Raw genomic sequence first — 17,534 nt, forward strand, 5'->3', positions numbered from 1 at the left:
TTTTCCTCACACATATCACTCCATAAACATCTCCATGCTTTTTCACCATCCCTCACCCCAGAATGCTATCCCTTCTTATCTCAGCTGGGTAGAGTCCCTCTCTTCCTTTGAGACATAGTTCAGGTACCATATTTTTCATGAAACCTTTCTGATCAAACAAATTGCTAGTGTCCTCCCTCCCAAACTACTTTGTATATATTAGAATTTATTAACTTTATATTTATGAACTATATATATGTATATGTGCATATACACACATTTTTATATGCACTGGTCTCCTTTAGAGTATAAGCCCATTGAAAGTAGGGATTTTTTTTTCTTTCTTCTTTGTATTTATACCCTGAACACATAGAACAGTGCCTGGCACATAATAGATACTTAATAAATACTGGTTGTTTAATTGGTTAGGTGGTTGTTAAAAACTTATAATAATTAGGCTAATGGGAAATCTCTTAGTGACATAGTCCCAGGACAAGAATCATAATAACTGAACATAATTGACATAACTATCAGCAGCTTTTGCCAAGAGACTTTGAAAACAAAAAGAAAATAAAAACTGAGCTCATGGACATAAATCCTTTAAATCAGGTCAGGGAAGCATTGTAAAAATAATATGGTCTCTGAAATTTCCTCTCTGAAAAAGTTTAAAGGGAGGGGCAGGTAGGTGGCACAGTGGATAGAGTCCTAGTCCTGGAGTCAGGAGGACCTGAGTTCAAATGTAGCCTCAGACACTTACTAGCTATGTGACCCCTGGGCAAGAAGAAAGATGGAAAGAAGGGAGGAAAGAAAGAAAGAAAGAAAGAAAGAAAAGAAAGAAAGAAAGAAAGAAAGAAAGAAAGAAAGAAAGAAAGAAAGAAAGAAAGAAAGAAAGAAAGAAAGAAAGAAAGAAAGAAAGAAAGAAAGAAAGGAAGGAAGGAAGGAAGGAAGGAAGGAAGGAAGAAAGGAAGGAAGGAAGGAAGAGAGGGAGGGAGGGAGGGAGGGAGGGTTAGGGTTACACCAAGGGATAACTGATAGCCTAAAAATATTCTGTTCATATCAATGTTTTATCAAGAGATCTTCAGCAGGAGATTCACCTTTGGCAGTCTAGTGAAGCTTATGGACTCCTCAGAATAATGTTTTTAAGTGCAATATGACTGAAAACAAAATATGTAAATGTAATATATAAAAGTACATATAAATATCAAATATAGTTCTTGGTATTTTTAAGTGACAAACTTAAGGTTAGGGACCTTTGAATTAGGGGAACTGCAATGCATGGATTCTCTGTGACAGTTTTATAATGTGACTGGAATGAAGGCCACAGAGGGTGAGAAGACTTGCCCGGATTGCAATCTGCACCCTTAGAGGGAGTACCCATGACAGCGACATCCCTGTTTAAAGTAAAGGGAAATGTCGCTTGACATGGTAAAAAGCATAATAGACTGGGCTCAGGAGAGATATGGGTTCAAATCTTGCCTCTGACGTTAACTTGAAGACAAAGGACAATTTTTTGAAGCATCACCTTCCTCATTACTAAGATAAGAATGGCAATACTTGTATAAAACACCTGTCAGTCAGTCAATAAGCATTTATTAAACCCTTATTTATGCCAAACTTTTATGAGAAGATTCAAATGAGATAATCTTTTTTTTCCAAACCTCATTATTTTTTTTAATGAAGAGAATTATTTCTTTACATCTCAGCCTTCATAAACAAACTCAAATAAAGGAAATCAGATGTTAGTTTCCATATGCAGTTTGCAAAGTTGGAGATTATGGAATACTTAGGCATTATTTTTTGTCCCCAGAAAACCCAAACATTAATGTTATGCAGGGCAGGACCTAGAGATAATGGAGTGATCTTCTAATTAAATGAAACTTGCCTTATGTAATTTGGAAAGGTCTCTAGGGACTATAGGATCCTGTGAGAAGCAGTATGAGAAACACTGATTTACAGAAAGAGAGATGGTCTGAAGTTTGAGGGCCTCAATTTTATTTCTAGCTTTCACCAATCCTCTGGCCTCCTTGGGCAGTTAGCTCCCTCAGGCTCAGTCTCTTTGATAATTAGAAAAGGAGAATCTTTACACAGAACCACAGGGCAAAATAATAGTGAGGATGCCACATCTGCTATGAAACAAAGGTTTCATCTCCTGGAAATCCAAGGGAGATTCAAGGACAGTAATGTTATAATTGTAACTCACCTGTAACTTATTGTCATAAAAAGTTGACTGAAATTCAAAGATCTTCAGGGATTTGTATGTAGTCACACAGTGAGAAAGGGTCAGAAAGAGCAGTACAAGGGCCTTTCTAATTCCTGCTTCTCTTTGGAACAATGTAGTGTGCTGTTATGTCATGCTTTCCATTATACATGACAAATTGGTGGTATGACAGTGGTGAGGGATTCACACTGACCCATCCACACTCCCTTGCTCAGTCTCCACCCTGTCACCAGCACCATGGGACCAGAAGATACTGGTATGGATTAAACATGAATTATGAGAAGTTAAGTGGCCTATAAAGCAACGGTATGCACAGCTTTGCTGTCATTAATACAACATGATAACCAACTGAACTCAATAACCCAATGATTAATATTAACGAAAGGATTTAAGAAACTGAAAGCAGAAAAGTCAACATTACTCTGTATAAAACAATTAAACAGTTAGATATCACAACGAAAGATATACTGTTAAAAACCCAGATATAAGTGAAAATGACCTCTGAGTAATGAGAGAAATAACTGCCACAAAGTCCAAGCATGTACGTTATTGAGGAGGAAGAAGTATGGGACTATTCTCAGTCTTTATCAGGAATTTGTTGGCTTACAATGGTTGTCAAGTAATGTTGCTGATTTAACAAGACTGTTATCAGAAGATTAAAAGTTGATGTTGATACAGTAGTGGGTGGGGGAGCTGCTAGAAGAATACAGATTTGTAGCAACAAGAAGAGTCAGATGACAAGAAGAAATGAAAAGAAGAAAAAAAGCCCAGCCGCCCATATATGCTCCTGAAATTCAGGACATTTAGTAATAAATAACAGTTACATCAGGCTTAAAGTTTGCAAAACACTTTGCATACATTGTCTTATTTATAATAGCCTCATAACAGCTCTTTAAGTTAGGTATTATGAGTATTATCATCAATGCAGAAAAGGAAACTGAGGCTCAGAGAGAGCTCACTATGACACTATGAAGTGTTAGAAGTGGGATTTGAATGCAGGTATTACTGACAGTATCTCTCCACTATTTCACCTATATAGGAACCTATAAACATCTAGAAACCTTCACTCTACCATAGCATGGCACAATACCTAACGTTCATAAAAAATTATCTTGAATTGTGATGAAAATATCATTACGTTCAAAAGGCTCTAATAAGGAATGAAGGAGATATGCACTGAATAAGCACTTACTGTGTGCTAGCACTATGTTAAACACTGTAAATGTTATCTCTCTTCACCCTCACAACAATCCTGCGAGGTAGGTGCCATTTTTATCCCTATTTTACAGTTGAAGAAATGGAGGCAAAGAGTTTGCCGGGGTTAACAAAGCTAGTAAGTGTCTAAGGTCAGATTTGAACTCATATCTTCCTGACTCTAGACCCTGTGCTCTATCTGCTGCATGCCCTGGCTACCTCAGAGAAGGAAGGAAAATGCTGGGGACTACCTCCACAATAACACTGTTAAAATAGCAGTAAGTCTGTTTGACTAGACCCCAGCATTACTTTGCAAACCCTAGTGACTGTCATTAGATGAGACCAACTCAGACCCTGTTTCCCCTCCCACTGGCTAAGTAACTCCCACCCTGCTACCTTCATTTTACTAAGTCCCTTTTCTATGAATCTATCTGCCTTATATAACATTTGTTAATTTAATATGACATTCTGTGGAAATCATTAAAGATACTGCTTGGGATATGCCTATGATGTAATTTTATTTCCTTAAGGGTAATTCCTCTTAATTTGTTTATCCTTGTGTTCCCAACACTTACATGTATATTGAATAAGTGAATGAATGAAGTAATGAATGAAAACAATTCAACCGCCATTTAAAGAGATGTTTCACTTATTTGAAAATTTACTCAAGTGGATCACTTTCTTTCCTAGACTCCTTCTCCACCAGTAGAGTATAAATTAGACCTTATTACTTTGGCTCTTTGTAATAAAGGAGTAAAGAATTCTTACCTTCACCATTATAAAGGGTACCTAAGATTTTAGTAACTTTCATTCACTGAGATAGGACAGCGAGATGGCACAGTGGATAGAGTGCCAAGTCTAGAATCAGGAAGACTCCTCTTCTGAGTTCAAACCTGCCCTCAGACACTTACTAGCTGTGTGACTCTGGGCAAGTCCCTTAACCCTGTTGGCCTCAGTTTCCTCATCTGTAAAATGAGCTGGAGAAGGAAGTGACAAATAACTCCAGTATCTTGGCCAAGAAAACCCTAAATGGGGTCGTGGAGAGTCAGACATGCCTGAAACAACTGAACAACAAGAAAAATCCACTGAAATAAGGCAAGGGAAATGTGCCTTTTTTAGACAGTTTACCATTTCTAAAGTGCTATGAGTCCTAAAATCCACAGGAAGAGAAAATAAAACATTTCTCCAAATGCCTTGATATTAAGGCAATGGACACCTTGGGCTATAAATACTGTACATTGATACTCACCATTGTTCTCAGCTGTGGTCCAGCTGTTACCGTAATGCCAACCCTTGGTGTGAAGCTGATGAAGGATGGCCTAAACTGGGTAGCAGGATGCAGGGAGCTAGCTTCTCACAGCTTTAGGGTCACAGAAAGGGATTTCCTGATGAGCATTGCATAAGTGTGCTGGGGCTATTGTTCTTGTATGCTCTCCCTGTCTCCCTCAAGCTAAACCACAGCATGTCTTCAAAGACACTACAGAACATGCCTCTCTTTGCAAATAAAGCAGTCAAGTTCAAATTGGTCCAAATGGAAACTTCTCTTAGTACCTTTAGCCAGACCCGATTGTGAGACAGGGAATTTTTTCTTCAGCATCCTTGCATCCCTGTACCACTGACCAGCCCTTTGCCTTTGTTCTCCTACCCTCCTGGGGTCCTCATGTTCACCTCTGGGTGGTCAGAGTACCCTACCACATTCAGGGGAGCTGTTGTTCATCCTTCATTTCAAAGAGGATCAATGACATCACAGGGTAATGTCTTGACTCTGGTGTGAATTGTATTTAAGTGAGGCAACATTGCACAAAATCACTAGCCTCACTCTCTCTTCCAGAGGCATCAAAGTCAGTGGCAGGACAAAACAGTCAGGGCTTGCATTGGCAACGCATATGCTAAAATTGGAATGCTACAGAGATTAGCAGGGCCCCTGTACAAGGATGACACACAAATTTGTGAAGCTTTCAGGGTAGCACCCCCGCACTGGCAAGGGTTTCATTTTCTCTCCTTGCTACAAAAGTGGCAGGTCATTTTTCTTATTCCTTCAGACTTTCTGCTAGGAAACTGATCAACTACTTTGAGGTTAGGTGCTAATTGCTAATAACAACTTAATGGGTTTCCCCTCCCAGGTAACAGGGAAACATCTGCCTTCTGGTGCCCTGAAACAGTGATCAATGGCAAGGACCTCAGCTGTTTGGACAGACTGGGAAGGAGATGATTTGCAAGGAGTCCTGCCTCATCATCCACTCCACCTTCTCATGGGACCTTCCTTTGTTCCATGTCTTTTTCATTGCTATGAGTGTAGCACCCCCTCCATATAGCATACTCAGATCTGCCCTTCCTGTTTCTGGCCACATAGTAGTTAGATTGCAAAGATTTTGCATTTTAATATGAATGGTAAACTCTGAGTGGTCCCTTAATTGCTACCCCTCCTCCACTGGTTAAAAGAAGAGACCTTCCCTCTTCTCTACAGTGGAGAGAGAGGGTGGAATAGGGGAAATGGGCTGGCTCTTTACCCCACCCAGCCTCCTTGACTTCTATATAAATAACACTAACTTACTTAATCTATTAAAGGAGGTTGAATTAAATCAGCTCTAAATTTCCTTCTGAACCCTTTCTGCCAACAAACAAAACCTTTTTTAGTTTTTGAGATTCAAGATTTATTTTTAAGTGTAAGAGACCCACACACAGGAAAAGCTTTTAATAAGAGTCAAGTGTATTTTGAAAGCAAGCAAACACACATACACACACACACACACTCTGCTGCCATAGCTGAATAGTTCTAACAAAAAGTCAATGGGATTGCCATCATTCTACAACTAACCACCTGAGATTCTCATCCTCATCTTCCCACGAATTCTCCAAAAAAGAGCTAGCTAAGCTGGAGACCTTGCCTCTAGTTCTCTTAATTTCTTCAGGGCACTAGGCTAGCTCACCCTTCCATCTGCTCCACTCAATGACTGGTGATTCATTGTCTGGACCCCACCTACACTGAGGCTGCCTACTAACCTCCTATGACACCCTCTTGAAGCCAAATGATCCATGAGGCCCTGTCTGGAATGTCCACATCATGAGAAGGCCCAATCATCATGCTGTTCACTCTCCATTCCTGACTCAACTACAGCATGTTTCTTAGTAGTTAGCGTTCTCCAATCTATCTCATGTACACCTTGTTGGCACATATTTTCATGTTATCTCCCCCATGATACTGTGAGCTCCTTGAGATCAGGGACTGTCTTTTTTGCCTGTCTTTGTATCGCCAGTAGTTGGTACAGAACCTGGTGCATAGTAGTTGCTTAATAAATAATAAATAATTCATCACCCCTCCCCCCCACAAAAACCCACAAAGTTTCAACTTCCAAACTCCTGCAAAGTCAAGTTGCCTCAGAAATGCAGAGTCAGGCCCTTACCTGGGAACTTTATTTAGAAATGAAATTGCTTCACTGCCTCTTGACTTTCAAGGTCCCTGTTTCCATAAAGTCTGTGAAGGAGAAGCTGACCATAATGTTTGCTTCTAGTGATTGAATGTGCATACTCATGGTCATACATATGTAGTATGTTCCCAGTAAAATGGAAAAATAAGCAAATACACTACAGAGAGAGCTTACTCCGCCCTCCATTCTTTGAGGGACTTTAAGCTGAATTGCAATACTTCTCTGAGGGGTTTCTAGGACTCATGTCAAAAGACAGAGTTACATCTTTACTCCTGTCCTTCTTTCCTCTATCCTCAGACAGCCTAGTAAACAAAACAGGATTTCTCTCCCAGGCTACACCTTCCATATCACTTTTCTCATTGCTCATGTTGCCCGGGAATAAGAGAAGGCTGATGCTCCCACATCCTCCTCATGGTCTGTCCCTTTATAAAACATCACACTAGTGACTCTGAAGGCATCGTCTAAATCCCTTGTCACGACTCAAACCCAGAAAATGAAATTACGTTTCAAGGCAATCATTGGGAAGGACAGCAAGCATATTTCCATAGTCTACAATCCCCCTAGAGAAGGATTGAGGCAGGATGGTGGGGGAGGGGGAAGCAGAGTTCCCATATCTGAGACAAGTGTATGAACAGCATAATTCTCTCTGTGTGTAGAAACAGGAATGTGCCATCCTCAGCCTGTTCTGTGTACTATGAGCCCACAAGGGAGAAAGGAAAGAAGGCACAATTAATATTCTCATCACTACTTCTGTGATGCACAGAAGGGCCAATTTGATCTTTCTAGGGGCTGAAAAATTGTCTAGTTACTACAAGGGAAATGGAAGAAAATGATTACCAAATGCCAGTTTGAATGGCCAGCCTAGTAATGGGGTGGGCAAGGAAGACTGGAAAAATTATATGAATAGGTCATGAGGATGTCTTACGTCACTAACAAATGAACATTAGTGTTCACAACATTTTATGTTTTGGGGGGACACTTGTTTACAAGTTTAAAAAAAGGAACTCTACATTGTAATATCTGGCAGAGGTTAAGAATCAGTTCCCTTCAAAAGAGTTTTCAGTTTACCTTCTCCCTGTGAATTAAAAAATAATGGCATTAAAGTAGACTGAGAATGATGGGGTTATTTTTAAGCCTAATTTCTTTGTATGCCTTTCTTCTCTCTACTGAGAAAGGGTGGGAGAAGGCTTCAGTGCTCAAGGCTTCAATGAACAATTTGAAATGTAATCTTGTCCTTCTATTCCCTGTGCTCTAGCAAAGGAAATAAAACAAGAATAAGGAAAACTGTGGAGTACAAAAACTGGACAATACAATACAAGACAATCTTGTTCTGGAAGGAATAAAGGGAGACAGGGAGGAAATGAGAGAGGAAAGGAGGGAAGGAAAGAAGAAAGGAAGGAAAGAAGGAAAAAATAAAGAAAGGTGTGGGAGAGAAGGGAAAGGGGGAGATGGGGGAAAGGAAGGAAGTAAGGGAGAGAGGGAGAGAGGGAGGGAGGGAGGGAGGGAGGAAGGAAGGAAGGAAGGAAGGAAGGAAGGAAGGAAGGAAGGAAGGAAGGAAGGAAGGAAGGAAGGAAGGAAAGAAGGAAGGAAGGAAGGAGGGAGAAAGGGAGGTAAGGAGGAAGGGAGAAAAAGCATTATACAGATTTGGAAGATGAGGGGCTTTGTGCAAGAAATAGGAAATAGGCTGATATAGTTAGATCACAAAGTATGCAGAGGAAAGTGAAGAATAATGGAAAAATAGAAAGAAGCCTGGTTGTGAAGAGTTTTGTATGCCAAACAGCATCTTATATTTGATCCTGGAGATAATAGGGAGGAATTGGAATTCATTGATTTAAAGGTGGAAGGAAACTTAGAGGCCATCTAGTCCAACACCCTTATTTTTAAAATCAAGAACTAATGTCCAGAGAATTTAAGTAATGTTTATACAACTGGTAGATCAAGGATTTGACATCAAATCCATTCCAGCATTTTCCACAGTACCATACTCCATCTCCACATTTTTGCTGATTTTAAGAATGAGCTAGATGGTAGTCAGTCAATAGTCAATGAGCATCTAATATGTTTCAGGCATTATGATAAGCGGTATCGATACAAAGAAAGGGGGGGGGGTTAGTCTTTCCTCTTGTGAGCCCCAAATCTAATTGGTAAGACAACATTCAATTATATACAAACAGGATATATACAGGACAATTTAGAAATAACATATAGAGTTTATGATTTAGAATACAAAAAAATAAATCAGGTAATACACTTTACTTCAAATCAAAAGGACTTTCTAAAAAACTGCCCAAATCTTCAGCAACCTTAAAACTCATCTGGGGGGCGGCCAGGTGGCTCAGCGAGTAAGAGCACTGGCTCCAGTGTCAGGATGACCTGGATCAAATCTGGGCTCAGATACTCAGCACCACACCCAGAAATAATAACTGGCCGTGTAACCTTGAGCAAGTTATTTAACCCCGATTGCTTAAAAAAAAAAAAAACTCATCTGGGTCACACTATGATTTTGCAACCCTGGTAAGCGAGGCAAAAAAAAAAAAAAGGAAGGGACTTGTCCGATATTTTGACAATTTGTAGTTTCATTAAAGTGTACTCCTTCTACAGACACAGGTTTCAACTCTTCCATGATTTAGTAGAAGGTTTTTGAAAGTTGCTCTAACTGGAAAATTCACCTGCTGATAGTCCTTGACAGACTCAGCTAGAGCAGTGATACAAATGAATCAATATTAATCTTGAGAGAAGTCTCTAGGTAGTAAGACAGGACTCTATTCTTGGTTGTTGATCCATTCAACATTTTTGTCAATGAGTTGGCTGAAGACCTAAATAGCATACTTATCAAATTTTTATACAGCAGGAAATTAAGAGGGACAGATAATATACCAGATGACAAGATCAGATTCCCAAAAATCTAAAGAGGCAGAATGTTGAGCCAAATTTAATAATATTAATTTAATCAGATAATTGTAGAATCCTAATAGTAGTAGTAGTAATAACATTTATATATTGTGTTTTAGTTTTTATAAAATACTTTGTGTATGTTAACTCATTTGATACTAAATTTGGTCTCCAAAAATGAACTCTATGTGCACAAGAAAGAGAAGACTTGGTTAGATAACAGTACATGTAAAAAAGGCCTAAGCATTTTACTGAACTACAAATTCAGTATGAGTCAGCAGTCTGATGCAGTAGTCAAAAAAAAGTTAATTCAGTCTTAGGCTGCATAAGTCTAGTGTCCAATATGAAAACATAATCATTCTGCCTTGGTAAGATCATGCCAGTAGTAAGCAATTCAATGAAATCTAAGACTTTAGTGTCTACTCAAGCACAAAGCATGAGGGATACAAAGACAGAAATGGAAAAACTCTGACCTGAAGGACCCCATATATCTTCCTAGCATGTAAAGAGATAAGTAAACATAAGCAATTGGAGGGGGCCACAGAAAAGACTTCCCATAGGAGGTGGCATTTGATCTGAGCTTAAAGGAAAGTGAGGAAGAACTGAAAAGGAAATGTATTACAGGTATAGTTGGTATACAAGACATAAGTAGGAAAAATGGTGTCAAATTCAGAAAAGTCAACCAGTTTGGCTGGACCACAGGGCTCCTGAGGAGGAAATAGGAAATAAGTCTGGAAAGACTAGAAACTGATTGTGTTTAGACTTTAAATGTCATGCTAAGGAAATTTTCCTAGAGGCAATGAATGGGAAGCCACTAAAGATGTTTGAGCAGAGGAATGGCATGATCAGACCTGTGCCTAAGAAGATTACATAGATTTCATGGCCAACTTCAAGCATTTGAATTGTTGTCACCCCCCAATCGATTTGAGTTGTTTTACTAGGTTCCAGAGCCAGGAATAAAAGATATGGATAGAAGACATGTATAGAGAGGCAGATTTCATCTCAATATAAGGGGAAATTCCTCTTAAATTAAGCTATAGAAAAATAGAATCAGCTGCATTGGGAGGTAGAGAATTCTCAGTCATTAGAAGTTCTCAAGCAGGGGTTGGATGACCTATTCAGATATGCATTGAGTTGAAATTTAAAAAAATCTCTAAAATCCCTTCTAGCTCTGAGATTCTACAGTATGTTTATAGAAAGTGCTTGCCATGTTCTTCCTTACAAGGATCTACATCTTGGAAGCTTTAGGACTGTGTGAGGAGCCTGGGTGAACAAATGTGTTCGATCCTATTAAATTCATATTCTGAAGTATCAGGAAACAGGATATTATATTTTTAATGGCTAGTAGAATAATAGCTTCTTCTCAGTTCCTGATCCCTCTATCCAAGGACCCAAACACATTCAGGATTCCGAGTTGCACATATGTCAGCAGAAGCACAACTGGGTATGGTCTACATGCATCATTAAGTGGTGATAAGAATTTTAAGAACCCCGTGGTGTCTTTTTTTAAATGTCTCTCCCTGCAATGACTAACATCTAAGGAGAACAAAAGCCCAGGTAGTTTTTTTAAATATAAGAGCTGTAATAATGAGCAAGTTTCAAAGAGGGATTTCTTGTTGACAAAGGTAGAAGAGAGAACATTTATACAAAGGCAATTTACTTACTTTGCCAGTAACTTTCTGAATTCCCATTACCATTTCTCTGAGCTATTTTTTATTTCTGCAACTCATTCCTGTTTGTTACATCAGAGTTTGTTGCTATGGAAATGACGGAGATAGCACAAATTCAGCATGATGGCCATTTTCCAAACAGATAAGCAGCTTTTCTTTGCATAAAGGGAATATGTACCTTTCTCAGATCTTCTCCATGTTTGCATATTGCTTTTGAGAGATGAATATAGGTCCTCAGCTGGTTATTTAATAATGGGAAAGACAGGCCATTAGGAATGGCTGAATCTATTATAGAAATGACATTTACATAGGGATAGAGTAGCCCTTAATAAATGGTTGTTGAATGAATGCTGGATGAATGCTTATAAAAGTTCAAACACTGTCATTTACTGATTGGCACTGACTCTTTTAAAGAAGAAGCAAAAATCATAGAATTTTAGAGCTAAAAATCACGTGGAGACCAAGAGCTTTGTTGAAAAACCAACAAATGATAGATTTGCAACACAAATTTAAATGAATAAATTTGCAAATTGTTCTTCCCAGATCCTGCTATTGCTTTAGGTCAAAGGTGATATATATCACACCAGTTTAAAGGAACAAAGGCACTGTACACAGTCAAATCACACATTTAGAAATACGTTATTTTCACAGCACATATTAAAAGTTTTACCATATGATTTCTTATAACTCCAGGACTTTCAGAAGGAAATTATTTTGAAAGTTTAAAGTTATGAATATAGGGCACCAAGGTAAGTAGATATTTAATGTGCTACTTAAGAAAGTAAGGAGAAAAACCCTACTTCTGAATAGGGCCTGTCCATGGCAGAATTGTGCAGGAGGGCACCTCCACTGCTCCCCCTTCTGACTCCCTGTTCTCTATCTGTGCTTTCACCGTTCCCATGAAGCATCCCATTCAATCATGTCTTTCTACTATCATAGTTGTTACTGTTGTTCAGCCTTTTTAAGTCGTGTCCAACTTTTTGTGACTCCATTTGGGGTTTTCCTGGCAGAGATACTGGAGTGGTTTGCCATTTCCTTCTGCAGCACACCTTATAAATGAAGAAACTGGGTCAAACAAGGATAAGTGACTCCTCCAGGGTCACATAGCTAGTAAGTGTGTCTGGCTGGATTTGAACCTAGGAAAATGAGTCTGACTCCAGACCCAGTGTGCACCTAATTACTAGGGTAGTAGAGTTCTTCTAAACTCTGATTTCCCAATCAAAATGTGCCTGCCTTTCACACAAGGATCTTTGATCCCTGACCTCTGTCAAACGACTGATAAAATGATTTGGGTGGAATTACTAACGATTAAAGATTGCTATACATTGTTACTCTCCTTTCCAGGGAATATTTTTTTTATTTAGGTTTTCTTCACTTAATTATCCAAACAAATAATTAATACCTCAAAGCAAGAATACTGGGTGACATGGACTGCTCAGTGTCCAGCACTTAGTGTGATTTGGAAACATGAATAAGAAATGACCTGGCCAAGTGGGTAGTTCAAGGAAGAATGATGAACTCCATTTATTGATTCTTAGGACAAGGTTTTTATAGAGCAATGAGACAAAGAAAGGGGACTCAAGTATTGTTATCATCATCTTAGTCTGTTACATCTTGGAAGTAACACAGAATAGATAATTTGATAAGGATTTGTTATCTAAGAGACTAAAGTCTTAGGGTAAGACCTTTGATCTAGGCCTCAGGTACCTGCTAATGCAGCCACAGTCATAAACAGATACAATTGAGGGCAAACTTCAAAGCCAAAGCTGCAATCCTCAAAAGACAACACGTTTGGAGCTGACCACTCAAAGATACCTGAGAGCTGAATCAAATACTTTAGCTCTTAATAACTAAAATCTTGGGGCAGAGCCTGTTGGTCTCAGAACTCAAACAACATCCTTATAAGTATAACCCATATCAAAAGAACTCATGAGCTAACTTGATGAAAAGTCTTGTCTCAAAGAGGTCTTTAATATTCAGGTCCACTGATATCAAGGTAATTATCTGAAGTCCTGGCTCAGGCCTCTTTGGCTCCCAACAACTGGGGAAATAGGCAGCACCATAGTGAAATGCATAGAGCTCTTCACTTAGAGTCAGGGTGTCCTGAGTTCACTTCTGGTCTTAGACACTAAGTTGTGTGACCCTGAGCAAGTCATTTAATGTCTCTGTGATTCAGTGGTTTCACCTATGAAATGGAAATAAGAATGCCTACTCCCAGGGTTACTAATGAGAATATTTATAAAGCATTTTGTAAGCCTTTATGTGCTAGGTGATGCTGAAGCATCCAGCCTGGAGTCAAGAAGACATCTTCCTGAGTTCAAATCTGGTCTCAAACCCTTGCTAGCTGTGTGACCCTAGGCAAGTCACTTAACCCTGTCTGCCTTAGTTTCTTTATCTGTAAAATGAGCTTCAGAAGGAAATGGCAAACAACTCTAGTATCTTTGCCAAGAAAATCAAAGTGGGATGCCAAAGACTTGAACACAACTGAACAACAACAAAAAATGCTATTAAATGTTAGTTGCTTTATTATTATTATTAATAGTAGGGGAAAGTAGGCCTTTCCTAATACAATACTTGCATGACTACTCACTCTGCCTGCTCCTAAGGTTAGTTATATTCTAAAAATAATGTGCCACTTTCATTTCTCCAATATTTCACAAGATCTGCCATTGAATGAGGCCTTAGTGGCACTTCACAAGCAAAAAGAAAGACAAATCTCTTATTTTTTCCAAGTGATTAGAGTCTAATTTTAGTCTTCTGGGGTAAAAATTCCCTTTGCTGTCAGTGTCAGTTGTCCACTGGATCAAATATAAATAAACCACATAAGTAATGCCTAGTGGCTAGAAAACAAGAGCTATGCTAACTAGATAACTCTTAATCTCTAATGTTGTAATGTGGCTGTAGGCTTTGGGGCCATCTCATAAGCTTGGGTCTAGTTCACCCTGCCTAAGAAGAGGCATTAAATTCTACAGTATCATAATGCAGGATCTTGGAGACCAAAGCAATTTTCACGTTTCTTTAGATGGCTCATGGTAACTGTTTATTGATCTGTTTAAGGCAAATTCTCTACAACAAATAATACTGTATGACAAAGACTTTCCCTGGTCCCTGCTGACATCCTAGTCAATTTCTCTAAAGTCCATGATGATATGAAACAGGTTATAGAAGCAACATGGTGTGATAGAAATTATACCCCTTTTAGAAAACTGAATTAATCTTCAATATGCTGGGCTCTATTCTAGGCACTGGTGAAACAAAGACAGAAGTGAAACAAAGTCTTCCCTTGAGGAACTTACACATTGTAGAGGGAGAAAAATATGTATGTGTAAGTGTATATATGTATATACATACGTAATGGGGAAGGGAACCATCACAAAAAATAAGAGATAGGCAGCAGAAATAAGGTAACAATGTATAAATCATCACAGAGAGGAAGGGATAAATAACAGAGGTAAAAGTATCAGTGTATAAATAAAGTACAGAAGCATCGTCCTTTAGGAAGTGTGAAGGAGCTTCTCTGAAGAAACGGGAAGGGCCACTGGTCAAAAACTAGCTATGCCTTGGTTGTTTAAAGCACGTGCGCGCACGCACACACACACACAAACAAACACACATACACCCACACACACACACACACACACACACACACCTAAACTTGTTATTCTCTAGAATCTATAATAGTCAGCCTACTTGCAAGCCTACTCTTGAAGCCTAAGTAATTAGATTGGGGGTTACATTCTGGGGATTTTATCTAGGCTTTATTCACATGTTTTACACATTATTAGAGGCTCACCAGACTGAATTGTCTTCGAGGCCTCTCCTTCTTGGATGGCCTAATTTATCCTTTGGAAAAAAAATAGCGGGTAGTTTTTTTTTTTTTAGTTTTAGACTATAATTAGACAGTTCTAGTGTTTCTTTTGTGAAACCAACTTCTTTGAAATACCTTTCATATGGATGAATACTTAAGCACTAAAATTATTGTGTCCATTAGGTGAAATTTTCTTTGGATCTCCAATAGGGCATTCTAACTGGAAGTATGGACAAAAGTTTCACTATGTTTTCGTTACAAACTTGTGTCTAAGTCTTCCAGTTAGACTATCTTATGTGTTTCAGGGATCCAAAGAAATTTTCACCCAAAACAGTTTTGGTTCTCACCTAATGGTGAGTGGGTGACTTCTAGACAACCTCATATCCACTATCACTTTTGGGATTCCCATTGGGACCAGGCTTTCTCTCTGAAAGACAAAACTGAGTTTCCCTTTTCTATTTTATTCCTTAATTTTGTTCCAGTTAAGGTAGATCTCTGCAAGGACTGTATTAGAATATCATAAAATTGTATCTGTTTGGCAAATTGCATAAATATATAATTGGGATTTAGAATAATCTCTGGGCCTATCAGATATTAGGTATGCCTGGACCTTCATGGAAGTATTTTAATTTCTAGGTAGTTTAAAAACTGGGGAAAAGGACAATTCTTGAATCCCTCAAAATTGCTAGATATTTATCTAGAATAGATACGGATGAATGTGCCAGAAAGCAACCCAGCTGATTTTCTAGGGACAGGAAATGCTTTATTTGGGTAGAGTATGGAAGAGTGAAGTGGGAAGGAATTGGTTTCTATCTCCCTTCCCACCTATCCCATTTGATGTAACCACAGAAAGTTAGAAATAGATTAACAAATAGCCAAGTGTTAATGAGCAAACGAAGTGCAAAGATTTCTGCACACTTGGTTATCCCTAAATTAATTATAACATTTCCCTGATGGAAATGGATGAGCAGCTAGGCAATGAATTATCTTTCATTTAGTCATTAAATTTCCAAGTTCATAAGAAAAGGGGTAAGGTGCTTATATATGTGTGTATGCATGTATATATGTGTATATATGTGTGTGTGCCTATGTATAGATATGCATATATACACATAAACATATTATGCATAAATATAAAACACAAACATATATATTTCTATACACCTTCCTTCTTTCTTCTTCTCTGTGCGGAGCACTTTTCACCCTTGGGAATATGGCAATATCTTGGCATTAAGACACATAAGATATGTAACTGAACATACTGAGTTTGATTAGAACAAAAAAATCACCTCTAAAAATTGTTCTGCTCCATACAACCTGTTATAGTGGAGTCTGAACTTATATATCCCATAGATCTTCATCTCAGGGACTCCATTAAGAAAACTAAGGTATTGAATTTCAAGAGATTCCACATCCAATCTCAGGACTTTCTGAGGAGATGCTACCTTGGTGATCCCTAAAAATTTAGTAGATTAAACATCCTTGTCAAAATCTTTGCCCTAGTAACTGTGAGTGTTCAGTCAAGACTGGCCAGTGTGAATATAGCTTTCAAAGAAAATATGCCTTTGTCTCAAAACAGCAGGTATTTCAGAGACTTTTCTAGGACATTGAGAATAGGGAAATTATCTCTAAGTTACTGGGCCCAGGTAGTAAGAACCTACAAAAAAAAGAGTTATATGCTGTTGGGCTGGGTGCAGAAGAGGAGCAAAAAGAAGCAGGAAAGGGGAGGAGAACAGAGAAAGGAATGTAGAGAAAAAGGAAAGGACTATTGCTCCCTTAGCTCTTGGTTTATTGAAAAGCTTCTGGCATAAGCTGCTTATAGGCTAAGACTAGACATAATGAAATAACAGTAGCTCAAGGCTAAGGTGAATGATGAGATCAAACCATAATTGAGTTTTAAGAAGGGAATCTAAAACAGCAGAAGGCTAACTTGGGCCTAGTTGAGAGAAGGTATAAGCCTAGAGCAGAACAAGATAGACACGAAGTAATTAGGAGAGCAGCACAGAGGTAATCCAAAGGACAAATGAGGTAGGATAACATTTGTTATATTTACTAAGGAAAATAGCAAACCTGGTGGATGACTAGGCCTTGATTCATATTTTATAAATGTCTCTGCAAAGTTTCTTTTTCATATCTAAAGTTTCAAATTAAGACAAATTTTGCATTGAGTTCACTTAATGTCTTTTAAATTTCCTGCCATTGGACCAAGACAGCCATATGTATATCTGACATGAAAAATTGAGTTCTGCTGTCTTCCTGAAGTGTACATACAGAAAATGAAAGCGAGACACTCAAATTTTTCAAATCTGATGACAAATACCTACTCTTAGAGATTCAGAAGTGTG

General features: G+C 38.5%; 1 non-coding gene across 1 annotated transcript; it reads left to right on the forward strand.

Moving 5' to 3' along the window:
* Positions 1–5,258: 5,258 nt before the first annotated feature.
* Positions 5,259–5,360, forward strand: LOC138160721 (U6 spliceosomal RNA). Its single transcript, XR_011168202.1, has one exon. It is a non-coding gene; the product is annotated as a U6 spliceosomal RNA (small nuclear RNA).
* The last annotated feature ends 12,174 nt before the right edge of the window (positions 5,361–17,534 follow it).

This window comes from Petaurus breviceps, unplaced genomic scaffold (genome assembly GCF_028583685.1).
Source record: "Petaurus breviceps papuanus isolate PSGF00001 unplaced genomic scaffold, PetGlider_PUasm1.0 181, whole genome shotgun sequence".
Lineage (NCBI taxonomy): Eukaryota > Metazoa > Chordata > Mammalia > Diprotodontia > Petauridae > Petaurus > Petaurus breviceps.